The sequence below is a fragment of the Octopus bimaculoides genome, chromosome 24, assembly GCF_046866305.1.
Source record: "Octopus bimaculoides isolate indiv1 chromosome 24, ASM4686630v1, whole genome shotgun sequence".
NCBI classification, from domain to species: Eukaryota; Metazoa; Mollusca; class Cephalopoda; order Octopoda; family Octopodidae; genus Octopus; species Octopus bimaculoides.
This window is the reverse complement of record NC_142951.1, coordinates 14,873,757-14,891,256: the sequence shown is the minus strand read 5'-3', so window position 1 is coordinate 14,891,256 and position 17,500 is coordinate 14,873,757. Positions and strand designations below refer to the sequence as shown.

At 39.8% G+C, this 17,500-nt stretch overlaps 1 long non-coding RNA gene across 1 annotated transcript in view; it reads right to left on the bottom strand.

Annotated features, from left to right (window-relative positions):
• LOC149131205 (uncharacterized) overlaps nucleotides 1-7,317 on the bottom strand; it is a 42,257-nt gene extending 34,940 nt beyond the window's left edge. The window contains exon 1 of the long non-coding RNA XR_016238275.1: nucleotides 7,136-7,317. This is a non-coding gene — a long non-coding RNA (uncharacterized LOC149131205). The remainder of the gene's footprint in view (nucleotides 1-7,135) is intronic.
• Between the last annotated feature and the right edge of the window lie 10,183 nt (nucleotides 7,318-17,500).

Genomic DNA, 17,500 nt, shown 5'->3' with positions numbered 1-17,500 from the left:
GATGAATCCTAGAGCGAAATTTGTTAACTAAAAACTAGAATATGTGAGGAATATGAAGGGGCTGGTGTTTCGGTAGCCAGAGTTACCGAAAAATCGAGCAGTTGCGAAGGCACGCAGCTAAGAATAAACTTAGTGCATAATTATTTCGTTTTGGAATAAATACTTTGTCGCCATCTGTCGACGCAAAAAGCATGGGAGAGTTGCAAAAGCTAGAAAACTTGAAAAGGGCAGCGACGAAGTGGTTCATCTGTTAGATTTAACTGCAACGCAACATATTGTTGTCGTTTCACGAACAGAAATTACAGTCGCTTTAACTCAATCAGTAGAAATCTTGTCACCAACAACAACAGTATCAACAGCAGTGGTTTTTGGTCCTAACACAAAAAAAACGATAAACTGAAAACTTTTTTTTATCTAATTATAAAACCATTGATATGAAATATTTTCTCGAACAAGGGCGAACAACAAAGATAAACCAACGGGCAGATGCTTAGCTCCAGTTTGGTGCCTTTTTACCACGACGCTGTGTTCAGCCTTTTGTCCACATTTTAATATATGCGAGTTAATTTGGAAAAATCTCACAATATTTATCAATAACTCCCGTGGTATCAATAACTCCGTGATGAAGAAATTCAAAGAGCTGCTGCCAAGGTAAATTCGGTTTATAGATACCAAGAAAGAGTACAAGAGCAGACAAGACAGGGTAGTTCAAAACCTCTACTGGCTACTATGTTGTAAGTATGGATATGAGGTTTGGTGCTTGGTACCAACATACACCAGAAAAGGTAATGGACGAAAAGGGGAAAACAAAAATCCTCTGGGACTTTGACTTTCAGACAGACAAGGTGTTAGAACACCAAAGGCTGGATATAGTAACCTTTAGGAGGGACAAACAAGGGTACCTAATAATTGACGTAGCAGTGCCAGGAGATCAACATATCATCATGAAAGGAAGAGAAGAGGTTGATAAATATGGAGGCCTGAGAATTGAGATCGCTAAGATGTGGCAGCTACAAGAGTCAAACATAAAGGTTATCCCTATTGTCATCGGAGCATTGGGTTCGATACCACCCAACCTGAAAAAAAAAACATCTGAAAACCTTAGAAATACCCTACAATCTAGATGTATTGCGAAAGTCAGCATTACTTGGAACTGCACGCATCTTGCGTAAAGTTCTGTTTGTCTGAGGACCTTGTTGTGACTTGACAAACGGTACAAAACCTCCGGTAGACACATCTTCAATCAGCAACCTCACGATATTGTATACAGTGTGACGTCTATAATAATAATAATAATAATAATAATAATGGTTTCAAATTTTGCCACAAGGGCAGCAATTTTAGGGAAGGTGTTAAGTCGATTACATCCAGTGCTCAGCTGGTACTTATTTTATCGACCCCCGAAAGGATGAAAGGCAAAGTCGACCTCGGCGGAATTTGAACTACGGACGAAATGCTGCTAAGCGCTTCGCCTGGCAATGTTAATGATTCTGCCAGCTCACCACCTTAGACAAAAGTAAAGGTTAAAAGATGGCACCAATACATTCACTTCCACCAAAACAACCATCTCAACTACATCCACCACCACTACCACCACCACTACCACCATGAGAACAATCATCATCATCATCATCATCACTACTATTTTCAACAGCACCATAACATCTGTCACCATCACTACCACCACCACCACTGCAACCACCACCACTACGACCACCACAACAACCATCACCACAAATGTTGCTACTGTAACTGCAGTAACATGCACAGAGACTACTACTACTACTACTACTACTACTACTACTGCTGCTGCTGCAACAACAGCACCATCTACAGAGACGACAACAAATACAGTTCCATATGCAACAATGGTAACAGCAACAAGAACAAGAACAACTTCATCTGGAACTTCGAAACTCAGGCATTCAGTTCCACTAAAGATGGTTGCTACAACAATTAGAAAAAAACAAAACAAAACAAAACAAAATAAAACAAAAGCAAATAATACAAATAATATCTCACCCTCCCCCCTATTCTTCTTGAAAGACGTTTGGTGGAGTGGAGGGTTGCTTTTTTGGTTTTTGTTGGTAAAAAACATGGTTTCGGATTTTTGTTTGAGGAAATATCTTCATAAAAAAAGATACGAAACAGAAAAGCAGACAGAAGACTATGCACACACACACACACACACACACACACATATCCGCACACACACAAGAACACACACATGCACACACACACACACACGCACACACACGCACACACACACATGACAAGATTTTTAGGAAAATTGTCTCTCTGATAAAACCATTAAGCAATGTCTGCTGACATGTTTTGAATATGAAACCATACACACACACACACACACACACACACACACACACACACACACACATACACACATATGCACGCGCAAATAATACAACGAAGACACATACACACACGCATGTATACACTCATACGCACTCACACACACACACACATGCTCGCACGCTCACACACGCCAAATAGCTTGTGCATACACACAATACATCGAACACACATAAGCACACACACACATGCACACACACTCACACACACACAGACACGCGCCCACACACACAGACACACAAACACAGACACATACACACACAGGGACACACACACACAAACAGGCACATACACACACAGGGACACACACTGACGCACACGCGCACACACACACACATATACACACTCACGCAGAGGCATATACACACGCATATACACACACACACATACACACATTTACGCATACACACACATACGCATATACACACGCACACGCATATACACACGCACACGCATATACACACGCACACGCATACACACACACACACACGAGACCCTACGAAAGATCCCCCTTCAAGTCCATACTATCGAAATACAGAAAAGTCAACAAACCTTTTAGAAGAAATCAAAAACAAGTCACTGCTTTCAGATTAGACGTAAAATAAAACAAATGTTTTCGCTACGTCTTGCTTCCCACCAGACTCCAACCATGCCCCTCCCCTCGCCCCACTTCTAATATTTACCTTAGAAAGAAACAATGACAGCTTAACACGTTTACAATATTACAGGGGCAGTTTTTATAAGGCGGCGAGCTGGCAGAATCGTTAGCACGAAATGCTTAGCGGTATTTCGTCTGCTGTTACGTTCTGAGTTCAAATTCCGCTGAGGTCGACTTTGCTTTTCATTCTTTCGGGGGGTCGATGAATTAAGTACCAGTTGCGTACTGGGGTCGATCTAATCGACTTAACCCCTTTGTTTGTCCCTTCTATGTTTAGCCCCTTGTGGGCAATAAAGAAATAAGAACCGTTAGCATGCCGGACGAAATGCTTAACGGTATTTCGTCTATCTTGATGTTCTGAGTTCAAATTCCGCCGAGGTCGACTTTGCTTTTCATTCTTTCGGGGTCGATGAATTAAGTACCAGTTGCGTACTGGCGCGATCTAATCGACTCCCGCCTCCCCCAAAATTTCGGGCCCTATGTTTAGAGTAGAAAAGAATCGTTAGCACGCCGGGAGAAATGCTTAGCGGTATTTCGTCTGTCTTTACGTTCTGAGTTCGAATTCCACCGAGGTCGACTTTGTCTTTCATCCTTACGGAAACGATAAAATAAGTACCAGTGGAGCACTGGGGTCGATGTAATCGACCTGCACCCACCTCTCAGGAACTGCTAGCCTTGTGCCAAAATTTTAAACCATTATTCTTTTCTACTCTAAGCACAAGGCCAGAAATTTTGGGGGAGGAGGCCAGTCGACTAGATCGCCCCAAGTACGCAACTGGTACTTAATTTATCGACCCCGAAAGAATGAGAGGCAAAGTTGACCTCCGCGGAATCATTTGAAACCATTATTATTGGCGCAAAGGCAACGAGCTGGCAGAAACGTTAGGACGCTGGGCGAAATGCTTAGCGGTATTTCGTCTGCTGTTACGTTCTGAGTTCAAATTCCGCCGAGGTCGACTTTGCCTTTCATCCTTTCGGGGTCGATAAACTAAGTACCAGTTACGCACTGGTGTCGATGTAATCGACTTAATCCGTTCGTCTGTTCTTGTTTGTTCTCTCTATGTTTAGCCCCTTGTGGGCAATAACGAAATAGGTATTTCGTCTGCTGTTACGTTCTGAGTTCAAATTCTGCCGAGGTCGACTTTGCCTTTCATCCTTTCGGGGTCGATTAAATAAGTACCAGTTACGTACTAGGGTCGATATAATCGACTTAATCCCTTTGTCTGTCCTTGTTTGTCCCCTTTATGTTTAACCCCTTGTGGGCAATAAAGAAATAAGAAACGTTAGCACGCCGGGCGAAATGCATAGCGGTATTTCGTCTGTCTTTGCGTTCTGAGTTCAAATTTCGGCGAGGTCTCCTGGGGCTAAATTACAGCATGCAATCAATGAAATCCATAATTTTCAAATTTTATCCTGCGATTTTGCTGTTGCAAAGGGCTAAAAAGGAAAACTTCCCAGAAACATTTGCGGTGGACAAAAGACGATCCAGAATCAGCATATTCTTTCGATGATGACAACTTTGCCTTTTAATCCCTTCTTCTTCTTCGTCGTCGTCGTCGGTGGTGGTGGTGGTGGTTAAATAGGTACCAACTGGGCATTGGCGACGATGTAATCGACTAGTTACCCCTACTCCGCTTCTTAAGATGTCAGGCCTTGTGCCCCTGTAGTAGAAAGTATGCTGCGTGCTTTTGGCAATAATTCGTGAAATCTGCTACGAAAGAAACGGTTGAGCGAAACCTTGTAGGACACGAATTCCCATGAAAAACTTGTTTGAAAATAGGTTGTGTATGCGTGTGTTTGTGTGTGTGTGTAGGGTGTGTAGGGTGTGTGTGTGGATAAACCTATACACACAAACTTTAGGTGTGTGTTTATGTGTATAGGTGTGTGTGTGTGTGTGTGTGTGGATAAACTTGCACTCGATGAGCAGAGAGAGAGGGAGAAAGTAAGAGAGAGAGAGAGAAAGAGGAAAGAAAGAGGAAAGAAAGAAAGAAAGAAAGAGAGAGAGAGAAAGTATGAGAGAGAGAAAGAGAGAAAGTAGGGGAGCGAGAGAGAGTAAGAAAGAGAGAGAGTAAGAAAGAGAGAGAGTAAGAGAGAGAGAAAGAGAGTAGGGGAGCGAGAAAGAGAAAAATTAAGAAAGCAAGAGCGAGAGAGAGAAAGACAGAGAAAGAAAGAAAGAGAGAGAGGGGTGGAGAGAGTGACTTGAAACCCAGGTCAACAAAAACGTGTGAATTGTAAGCGGCACTTGAAAAGTCAAGTAGTTAAACCCACAAAGGGAGAGAAATGTTATAGCAATTGAATGGGCACCGCTGACGGAATTCTACATCACAATTATTGCAAAACCGGAACCATTTCTTTCTTCTTTTGTTTTCGTTTTCCGTTATCGTTTTTTTTTTTTTTGGTTTTCCTTATTTTCTTTTGGTTTGTGAATGACAAACTTATGAAACCCAATCCAGCTTGTTATCTTATTTACAACGACACACTTTTGCTTCAACTGTACATCACAAACAATTTCTGTTTACACGTTCTTTTACTCTCTTATTCGTTCCAGTCATTTGACTGCGGCCATGCTGGAGCACCGCCTTTTAGTCGAACAAATCGTCCCGAGGACGTCTTCTTTGTAAGCCGAGTACTTATTCTATCGGTCTCTTTTGCCGTTGGTCGGGGGAAAAACACAGACACACAAACGTATGCACACTCATATATATATATATATATATATATATATATATAATACAAATAATATGTGAGTATATGCATATATACGTACATGTATGTACATGCCTACATCTACATGTATATATAGATACATATCTGGGTACGGGACGTCACAAGAAAACGTGGGCAAAATGAGAAACAGAACATAAACAGAGCACAGAAAACACACAGGCCACAAAGAGAACATTTCCTTCATCAGCTGCCACCATTCTAAAATTAAGCATATATATATATATATATATATATATATATAATCAGAAAATGGAGAAAACCCCAGATTAACAAACACATTGATTGGACCACATTTATAGCTTATTTTTTAATACAAAGTATGACAAACAAATAGGTGACATAACAAATCTGACGACCGTTTTCGCATCCGTTGTCAAACGCTGTCAATAAATAATTGCGAAAATAAAATTCTTCATCTTCATTTTATTTTCCCAATTATTTATAGACAGCGTTTGGCAACGGATGCAGAAACGGCCGTAAGATTTATTATGTCACCTACTTGCTATGTCATGCTTTGTATTAAAGAATAAGCTATAAATGTGGTCCAATCGATGTGTTTGTTAATCTGGGGTTTTCTCCATTTTCTGATTATTTGTATTTGTTCCTTGATAAACTTTTGTTTATCTCGTTGTTACCTGCACATAGTGTGTCTGTACATCAATACCCGGGGATAACGATAATACATACGGATATCTTATCCCTTATTCGATTATTATAACAGCTAACTCTGTTTACATTATTTATATATATATATATATATATATATATATATATATATGTATATATAATACTAGACTTATCTCCAGTCCTTATCACTATTCTATCTAAGTAAGACTTGAACCTTCCGTCGCCACTCATCCAGGTCCACTCTGGGACGTTCGGATGGTCAAGTCTGTAACGATCTGCCAGCTGAAAACGCTTAAGCAGATCTACGGGACGTGAGTTTACTTTCCTATGGATCGAGCCAACGCTGTCGATAGCGTTATAGTCTCCTAATACCACTAATGTCTTCGACGTCATGAAAAAGTTCTCTAGGCGCCGATAAAAATCAGTTTGAAATCCTCTAGCATAAGGTGCATAGATCCCGATCAACCTGAAGGCCTTACTGCTGTATGTCACATCAAGGACGACCAGTCCACCTTCTGGGTCTACATAGACTGTACTTGTCCGCAGAGCCAAGCCATTTCGAACCAGTACTACTACACCCCCTCGCCCTCCGGTCCGGCTAGGAGACATGATTTTCTTATAGTCATTCAGGAGGGGCGAGAAGGCTTGTAGACCGTCCAGCTTGATCTCTGTAGCAACCATCACATGCATGTCGTGTGATCTGAGGTTAAGTGTAGTCATTCAAAACAAAACAAAAGCAAGGGTTCTACTTACTCTTTGACTTTTCCTTTTGTTGATGTTGGGGGCTAACCTCACCACGTGTGAGGCAGCCCTTTCCTCCTGCTCCTTCAAAAACTCCTTCAAATACCGCGGAAGGTATTTTTTCGATGTGGGACAGTACGTTTTGTAAACGACTGTCCTTCTTTTCATATTTTCAACACTAGGGGAGGGTGAGATCTTTATATCCCCACCCTCCTCTTTCATTCTTTCAAAAAGCTCGGAGAGCTTCTCCGTTTCTATCATCACGTTTTCACGTGATACAGCGGCTATTGCCGAAAACTTTTTTGCTGGCCCATCCAGCGGTTTTATTTGATGAATTATTTCGACCGACATACTCGGTCGAAATTAATTCTTACACGCAAAAATTTTCAATTCTTTTCCCTAAAAACGGGAAACCTATGTTTTTTTTTTTCCTATTAAAGAGGATACCAGTTCAAATCCTACCCCCGCGGGGTGTGTAGTAGTAGTAGAGCTTGTAATGCGCTCACTTTTTCGAAAACGGGAAACCTATAATCTGTTTTTTCCCCTCTTAATGAGGACAATAGTTCAAATACAGCGGCTTAAGTTCAATTTCCCACACAACACAGAACACATTAAAGACGTGAAACCTATATTTTTTGTTTTTTTCCTCTTAAAGAGGATACCAGTTCAAATCCTACCACAAGCTTATTTTTTGAAAACGGGAAACCTATAATCTGTTTTTTTTTTCTCCTCTTAATGAGGAATATAGTTCAAATAATAAGCCTACAACGGCTGAAGTTCGATTTCCCCCACAGCACAGAACACATTAAAGACGGGAAACCTATATTGTGTTACTTCCTCTTAAGGAGGATACCAGTTCAAAAACAAATAACAATTCAGATCCCATCCCCGCTGGGGGGGGGGGGGGCAACGATAAGCCTACAACGGCTTTAAAATGTTCAATTTTTAGCACACAATGATGCCAAAATGGCTTTACACAGACAATTACTTTCTCCCGTCACCGGGGAAAGGCACAAACAATGTCAACAGTTCAACAATTTAACAATTTTCGACAATTCGAAAATGTGGACAAAATGGTGAAACCGTATGGCATATTACCAGTGAATGTACGCCACCAGCTCAGCGGGAATATAAGAGACGTCATGGCAATATAGCAAGGATTGTCCATTGGACACTTTGCAACAAGTAAGGACTTGAGAGAGCAAAAAAGTGGAACGAACATAAACCCGAGAGCATCGTCGAAAATGATAATGCAAAGATCCTATGGGATTTTATGATTCAGTGCGACCATGAGACAGAGAATTGGAGACCAGACAAGGTATGCAACAAGGAAGAAAGAAAAGTCGATTGATATGACAGGTTAGCTTGGGAGGTTAAGCTGTTGTGGTAGCTGAAAAAGGTGGTAGTAGAACCAATAATTGTCGGAGCCCTGGGAACAGTGAGTAAAAATCTTGATAAGTACATGGAACAAGTAGGGGCTGCAATAATGGTGGAGCACTTGCAGGAAACAGCACTGTTTGGAACAGGTCGAATACTCCCGAAGGTGCTCGAAAAATAAGATGTGTTACCTTAGTTCACTGGTAGTGAACAGCTGGAACCGTAGTACATCTCCAGCGTTAGAAGCTGCGAAAAGACAATAAATAATAATGATAATAATAATAATAATAATGATAATGGTTTCAAATTTTGCCACAAGAGCAGCTTTTTGGGCGGGGAAGGAATGAGTCGATTACATCGACCTCAGTGTTCAACTGGTACTTATTTTATCGATCCCGAAAGGATGAACGGTAAAGTCGACCTCGGCGGAATTTGAACACAGAACGTAGCGACACACGAAATACTGCCAAGCATTTCGCCCAGCGTGCCAACGACTCTGCCAGCTCGCCGCCTAAATAATAATAATAATGATGATAGTATTATTATTATTATTATTATTATTATTATTAATAATAATAATAATAATAATAATAATAATAATAATAATAATAATAATAATAATAATAATAATAATAATAATAATGGGTGAGACTTGGAGTCAACTTGTACAAATGCAAAGCAAGTCAAACATAAAATAATAATAATAATAATAATAATAATAATAATAATAATAATAATAATAATAATAACAGCAACAACAACAACAACAACAACAACAACTAATAATCATTTAATAGCGCAAGTGAACCTTTAAATATGATATAGTAAATGTTAGGCTTATTTTAAAAGTGCACTTTAAAATTTGTAAACAAAACGTGAAGTATGTTATATTACGTTCTTAAAACAGCGGATATAATTTACATGAGCACATACAGAGAGAGAGGGGGAGGGAGAATGAGAGAGAGATGGAGGAGAAGGGATGTGAGAATACGAGAGAGAAAAGGAAAAGAAGGGAGAGACACATTTCTTAAGAAACCGCTGTCACGTGATCGTGGAATTCATTCCACTTTTTATAGTTTGTCGCCATCATCATAGGAATTATTTTGAACTTGTCGCGTTAGTTTCTTTTCAACAAAGAGAAATGAAGGAGCAGCGACACGTTAAACACACGCAGGGGGGGGGGGGGGGGGCACGGGCACTTACGCACGCGCACACACACACACACACACACACACATACACATTCACAAACACCTACTTAGACACTCACTCACTCACACAGGCATACGCACTAACAGATTTAAACAGAAAGGTTCACACACCCTTTACATATAAATACACACACACACACTTACACATACATACACATGCATGTACGTATATATATATATATATATATATATATATAGAGAGAGAGAGAGAGAGAGAGAGAAATATTGATGTTTCTAAGTCTCTCTAAAGGAGACTACGGCAGCGGTACTGGATATTAATAGTTATCGTCAAGCCAACATGGCAGTCCCCAAAAAAGGACGAATGCTGCCGTTGGTTAGCTCCAAGAGGCCATCGCCTCTAGCTAGCTATGTGACACACGAACCTGTGTCCATTATAACCTTCGAACAGGGGAGGTCAGCCGCTTCCCCTTGTTGGTCTGGCATCTACAGACTAGTTTCGGGATATTAATAGTTATCGCCAAGCCAACATGGCAGTCCAAAAAATAGGACGATTGCTGCCATTGATTAGCTCCTTCGTTGAGTGTCTTCTACTGTAGGCTCGGACCGACCAAAGCCTTGTGAGTGAATTTGGTTGACGGGAATCAAAAGAAGCCCGTCGTATATATATATATATGTGTGTGCGTGTGTGTGTGTGTATTGATGCATGTGTGTATGTATTGATGCATGTGTGTCTGTGTGTCTGTGTTTGACACCACCATCACGGCTTGACAATCGGTGTTGGTGTGTTTACGTCCGCGTAAATTAGCGGTTCGGCAAAATAGACCGATAGAATAAATATCAGGCTTAAAAATAAGTCCCGGGGTGGATTAGTTCGACTAAAACCCTTCAAGTCGGCGCTCCAGCATAGCTGCAGTCACCTGACTGAAACAAGTAAAAGAATAAAAGAATCGAGCAAAAAATATTTGCATTCCCATCAGCAGCTGCCAAACGGATATCATCATGGTTTTGACACCTGAGATGTACCCTTCAATTCGGCGATGTCCACAGTGTTAAAATTATAAATGCTGCCCGGGAATTCACCAGCTTATTACTACAAATAACAAAAGAGCAAACAAATAGCGGTAAGTTATAGCTACAAACTAGTATCTATAACAAAGAACTTATTTCAAAAACGACATTCAAACTGTACAACAAGCATAAACTACTAAATACTTTGCTTCTCAATCAACATCGCATCATGAATATGATATCACACTTAATAACGACGAGTGGAATAGTACATCTTGTAAACAACGTCCTTGAACCACGCGTGATAGAAAGAAAAGAAGAGAAAGAGAGAGAAAGACAGACATCCAGACAGAGAGACGGAGGAAAGTGGAAAATAGAAATGAAATGATTAACTTGGCAATGGGCGTTATACCAGGATATGCTACAGGAGTCAGTAGGACGGACAGAGAGGCAAGCAGACAGGCAAACAGGCAATGAGGCATTCATGTTGTCAATCAGTCAGATATTCAGATAGACAGACGGACAGACAGACATACGTGCGCGTATATATATATATATATATATATATATATATATATATATATATATATATATATATATATATATATATATATATAAACTGCTAAATTTCTTTAATTAGTACATTTGAACTAAATCTGGTCCTGGGCCCTTCCAATTCGGCATTTTACTCATTACTCATTAATGCACTAGTTAGTCTTAGATCTGGTTACTTCTCACTCACTGCTTCTTTCCTCACTTACTTTAACCATACTGCATCTCCATTATAATTGACTGGTTTATCCCAAATATTACTGCAGAACTTTCTAGTTTCTACATTCGTTCTCCACTATTTATTTGGTGATAAAATCTCCTCCGGTCTATCTCAAATAATCTATTCTGTTGATACTGATCTATTCTTTTTTGATATCTGGAAAGCTTACCTGCTACTGCTATGATACGCTGTTTCAACTTCTCCATGACTATCCCAAATCGTTTCTCTTTGACTAAGTATCTTTTCTCAAAAGAAGATTTAAATCTTGTGTTTTCTTGGACAGTTTCCAGTCTTCTATTCAGTCTTCATTTTATTCTGTAATCTCCTTTTCCGCATTTGCTCTTTTCTAATCTTTCTTTGAGGAATACCTAATCTTCTAGTAACTACTACCTCTCCTGCATAGTGTGACCTATATTTTTAGCATCTGTCCTACTGATAACAGTCATGTCTAACAGCTTCTTTCTGTTAGTACCTTTTAATGCTAGAAATCATTTTCTTTCTTCTTTACCCATTGCGTCCTGCAACTCATCTAAAATCTTCTGATCTTCCTCGCTTAAGTCGCTGGTGTCAGTTGTCCCTTTTTGATCGGTAGTGTTATTATCATTCTTACTTTTAAGTTCTTTGGTTTGAACTGCATCTTCTATGTTGCTGTTTGGCTTTTCTACTGCCTGGTCATTTTTTTCTAGTTCTCTTGTAATTTCTTTCACCTCTAGTGCTGTCATCCACTTTCTTCTCCTAATAGCATTATTTATTATTATTATTATTATTATTGTTATTATTATTATTATTATTATTTATCAATTTATGATTATCATCTGCTTTCTGAATGAACATCTCTTTTTTTTTAGGGGGGAGGGGGCGAGTTTACCTACATATGTTGATGTACATCAAGAAGAAGTTTGCAGAAGGATTTTTAATTGCTTTTTCTTTCCTTTCTTCCCCTGAAAAAACATAACAAAAAAAAAAACGGGAATGGCAGAAGTTGTCTGTGTCAACGCTGTTACGTTTTAACAGACATAATTTTCTCTGTGTATGAACGTACGTACACACACACAAACTCACACGCACGCACTCACACACACATACGTATGACATAAGACGTTCTCTATTTCTATCAATTATTGTACTGCCCCAGTCTCTCTGTTTGTATCTGCCTCTCTCCCCCTCTCTCTTTCTCTCTTTCTCTCTTCCGTCCGCCATTAATTTCACCCCTCTCTCTCCCATCGTTTTCATCTCAGCCATGTCTTTTTCTTGCTTCTCCATCTTGTTTTTTTTCTTTCTTTTCTTTTCGTCTTTTCCCTCCATTTTGATTTTATGTTTAAATTGTGAATTTATTTTGGGAAAAATAAAAATCAATTTTTTTCTTTTATGTCTACAACTGTTGCTTCCTGAATCTGTGAAAATGACCTATTTTACCATTTATATATATATATATATATATATATATAGAGAGAGAGAGAGAGAGAGAGAGAGAGAGAGATACACACACACACACACACACACACACACACACACACACACACACAAACACAAGCACAAACACACACACACACACACACAAACACAAGCACAAACACACACACACACACACACACACAATCATAAAGACACGAAGAGGGCTAGAAAAGATAGCTACCTAGTGAGAAAAACTAAAAAACACCAGCCGAAAAATATAAAAAACTATGTATGTGTGTGTGTGTGTGTGTGTGTGTGTGTGTGTGTGTGTGTGTGTGTGTGTGTGTGTGCATATATATATATATATATATATATATATATATATATATATATATATATATATATATAAATATATATATATATATGTATGTATATATACGTGTATATATATATATATATATATATATATATATATATATATATATATATATATATATATATATATATATATATGTATATACATATATATATAAATTAATGTGTGAGTGTATGTGTGCGTATATATGTGTGTGGGTGTGTGTGAGCACGTCGTGGTCATATTATGTCGTTTCGTTTTCTTTCTTTTTTTTTCCTGCTTTTTTTCCCTTTTTTTTCTTTTTTTGTGCTTTCATGACACTCTAAATCTTTCATTTAACAAATCTGTTCGACGGCAATTATGTGGCTGCCAGAAATGATAAGGGAGAAAGGATGTGATGATAACGATGACAATGGGGACGATTACAGTGATGGCGATGACGATGATGATGATGATGATGATGATGATGATGATGACGACGATGATGATGATGATGGTGATGGTGGTGGTGGTGGTGGTGGTGGTGGAGGTAGGTGGTGCTGGTGGTTCTGATAACGGTCGGTGGTGATGAGTTTGTGGCTGTGATGGTGATGGTTACGGTGGCGGTAGTGATTATAATGGTTAATGTGGTGGTGGTGGTGGTGGTGGTGTTGTTGTTGTTGTTGGTGGTGGTGTTGGTGGTGGTGTTGGTGGTGGTGTTGGTGGTGTTGGTGGTGGTGTTGTTGTTGTTGTTGGTGGTGGTGGTGGTCGTAGTAGTGGTTGTGGTGGTGTTAGTGGTGGTGGTAGTGTTGTTGGTGGTGGTGGTGTTGGTGGTGGTGGTGTTGGTGGTGTTGGTGGTGGTGGTCGTCGTCGTCATCGTAGTAGTGGTTGTGGTGGTGTTGGTGGTGGTGTTGGTGGTGGTGGTGTTGGTGGTGGTGGTGGTGTTGGTAGTGGTGGTGGTGTTGGTGGTGTTGGCGGTGGTGGCTGTGGTAATTATAAGGATTAATGTGGTGGTGGTGGTGGTTGTGGCTGTGGTTGTGGTTGTGGTAGTGGTGGAGGTGGTGGCTGTCGTCGTTGTCGTTGGCGGTGGCTGTGATGACAATGCTTACAGTGATGGTGATGATCATTGTAATAGCGCTTGAAGGTGGTGGAGTTGGCAGAATCGTTTGTACAGGGCAGGCGAGGGATTAGTGTCATTCCAATATTTTGTATGGCGGTGGTGATGTATGATTTGGGGGAAATTTAGCATTTCATCCTTACGGGGTCGATAAATTAAGTACCAGTTGCGTACTGGGGTCGATCTAATAGACTATCCCCCTCCCCCATATTTCAGGCCTTGTGCCTAGAGTATGGCGACCTTCTGTTCAAACTAAGTATGGAAGACATGTTTGCCAATCCAAAACACACAAAGAACTCTTTTACTCTTTTACGTTTGTCTTTTGACTGTAGCCATGCTGGAGCACCGCCTTTAGTCGAGCAAATCGACCCCAGGACTTATTCTTTGGAAGCCTAGTACTTATTCTATCGGTCTCTTTTTGCCGAACCGCTAAGTTACGGGGACATAAACACACCAGCATCGGTTGTCAAGCGATGTTGGCGGGACAAACACATACACACATACATATATATATATATATACATATATACGACGGGCTTCTTTCAGTTTCCGTCTACCAAATCCACTCACAAGGCCTTGGTCGGCCCGAGGCTATAGTAGAAGACACTTGCCCAAGATGCCACGCAGTGGGACTGAACCCGGGACCATGTGGTTGGTAAGCAAGCTACTTACCACACAGCCACTCCTACGCCTCTTAACTTCTCTGAAATATTTATGATTTGACATCCAAATTTTCGTCACATCAATTGCGACCTGGTCACTGACATGATTCCAACCATTATTTCATAAATTAAATGTAGAGGAAAAAATATTTATTGTCATTGATTCTTCTTACTATGGGACTCGAAATTTTGGAGAAAGGAGCAAGTTAATTGATGACATTGACCCTTGTGTATTGTAGAAGTACAACCAATTTGCTGCACATAACAAATTGAACATCTTTCATGGACCTCGCCTTGTGGACCCCATTCCCCCAGGGTCACGTGAACCCCTGTTGAGAACTACGTTGGCTCCTCAACCAGATTAACGAAGTTCTTTTTGATACGAGGTCAAGGACAAAAATCTTTTATACAACATTGTACACTGTAACAAACAGACAATACTACATCAGAACCATTTTCAATATACGAACTTATTTCAAAGATTAATTAAACGCTTAAGCCCACTTAATTCGCTTCACAAATCCTACATCTAATGCGGCACGACACCCCTTCATTTTCTTCCTGTTTTTTCTTCTATTTCTTTTCGTGTGATCTTATATGAAATTTCGGATGTAATTGCTCTGTAAGGGATTTGATCTGGGGTCGTGTTTTGGAACTAAAACAACCGAAGTGTGGAAGATACACGCTTTTTTTTCTTTCTAATTTAGGCGCAGGTGTGGCTGTGTGGTAAGAGGTTTGCTTTCCAACCACAAGGTTCCGGGTTCAGTCCCATTGCGTGGCACCTTGGACAAGTGTCTTCTGCTATAGCCCCAGACTGACCGAAGTCTTGTGAGTGGATTTGGTAGACGGAAATTGAAAGAAGCCCGCCATACACACACACACACACACATATATATATATATATCAAAAGGATGTGTTATAATATTATTCCACAGCCATACCAACAATCTACCTCCACAACCGCTTGATAATCGGTGTTGGTGTGTTTATGTCCTCGTAACTTAACGATTCGGCAAAAGAGACTAATGGAATAAATACCAGGCTTTACAAAAAATAAATTCTGGGGTTGATAGGTTCAACTGAAAGTGGAGTCCTACTATGGGCGCAGTCTAATGACTGAAACAAGCAAAAGGTATTTTACGTACAAGTGCCCGAAATTTTGGAGAGAGAAAGGGCTAGTTGACTGCATTGACCTCAATACGGAACTTGTACAATTTTATCGATCTCGAAAGCGATAAAAAAGAAACAGAGTCGACCTTGGCGGAATTTGAACTCAGAATATAAGGCAGGAAGAAATGCGTGCAATGCATTTTGTCCGGAATGCTAAGGATTCTGCCAACTCGCCGTCCTGAAATCGAAGACACGTATCAACCACACATACACACAATTTTAAACTTTTATTATGTGGTGTCGAAATTCTCATCGCATTAACTGCAACCTGGTCACTGACACGGTTTCACTGCAATGATGAATGCTAAAGAACTGTTAACAGTGTTTGCGTGTTTTTTGATTGTCTAATACACATCACCCTCGCTGTAATTGTTATGTGAAATATTTCATGCTGTCAGCTGATTATTTCCTACCCAATTGTCCTTTGTCTATAAAGTTACGATGGCTCCGCTCCTTCTGCAATGTTGGAGTTGTGCATCCGACGTTTCAGCCATGAAGTTGACAGCTTTCGTGCTTCCTTTGAAATTTCTGCTTTATTAGTTCTCTGATCTTCTCTGGTTTGTGAGCAGTTTCGTGTTGATGAAAGAATTCGTAATAATTTTAAAACCCGGCATCGACTATTTTATCAATTATAAAGTTTTTTCGTGATCTTCTGATTCCTACAGTAAATTGCATCGTTATGATAATGAGACCGAGGTCTTGAAATGTTAATAGATTCATGGATTTAGAAGGATATGTACGAAATCCTTAATAAAAAGCGTCAATCTCGAACACAGTCGTTGTTTTTAAAATACGATAAACGTACATAAACACACATATACACAATTCATGATGTGGTGCTTAGGCACCAGATCATAAATACCCAGATATTACAGCTCAATATAGTACATCTTATTAAAAAATTTCATAAGCCAAATACATAACTTTTATAATGTTGCATACACTGCAGAATAGGCTATAACAGATGAGCAGAGCAAGCACACAGATGAAAAAAAATAACAAGAAACAATATCACTGATGCATTAAATATTCATTTCACTTACAGCTGTTTCAGTAAGGGTTATGTAATATTTACAACATCGATTACAACTGAATAATCATAATTACGCACAATTTTCTTCAATAGGCACAACGTCTGAAATTTTGGGGGAGGGGGGTTGTAGATTACGTCGACTCCAGTACTCAACTGGTACTAATTTAATCGACCCTGAAAGGATGACAGGCAAACTCGACCCCGGAGGATTTTGAACTCAGAACACAAAGCCGGATGAAATGTTGCTGAGCATTTCGTTCGGTGTGCTAACGATTCCGCCAGCTTCAGGGAATACTCTGAATATGATATTTTCTTTGAAGATGTGATTCTTACGTACC